Here is a 780-nt window from a genome sequence, read left to right on the forward strand (position 1 = left end):
ACTCATAGTGACCTCTCCTTGGGTTTCCGATGTGGTATCACTATGGAAGTAGATTGCCAAATCTTCCTTCTGAGGAGTGGTTGGTAGGTTTGAACTGCTGGCCTTCTGGTTACCAGTCAAATGTCTTAGACACTACACAACCAGAGATCTCAGTGTTCTCCAATAGGTCCTCATTTTTCTTTATTTTCTGTAACTTTCATAAATTTACTTATGTCTTGACATGCATTTCTTTGACTTATATTATTTGTGTTTTGCTCAGCTTCTTGAATATGTTTTTGCCAAATTTGGGTATTTTTCAGACATTATTTATTCAAATATTCTTTCATCCTCCTATCTTCTCCAGTATTTCTTGGACTCTGGTGATACAAATGTTGGATATTTTGCTATTGTTCCACACATTCCTGAGACTCTGTCCTTCTATTTTAGCTTTTCTGGTTCTTGGTGCAGCAGATAGTTTTTGGTTGTATCCTGGACATTTCGACTATTATGTTAGAAGAGTCTGTATCCTATTTAATTATTATTATTTAAAAAATTTTAACAGGAAGTCTGACTGTTTAGGTTTAGCTTGCCAGGCCTGGCCTACGTTTGTGGGTAGATATTCCAATAACAATTTAATTTTCAGAGTGTTTGTGATACTATTCTGAGATCCTTGTTCTGGTTACCTAGTGCCACTCTGACAAAAGTATATCACAAATGGGATGGCCTTAACAAACAGGACTATATTCTCTTACAGTTTGGAGACTTTAAGTCCAAGTTCAAAGTGCCAGGCTCTAGGGGCTG

Source organism: Orycteropus afer, unplaced genomic scaffold, assembly GCF_000298275.1.
Source record: "Orycteropus afer afer isolate SDZICR_OR568_19922 unplaced genomic scaffold, OryAfe1.0 scaffold00139, whole genome shotgun sequence".
Classification (NCBI taxonomy): domain Eukaryota; kingdom Metazoa; phylum Chordata; class Mammalia; order Tubulidentata; family Orycteropodidae; genus Orycteropus; species Orycteropus afer.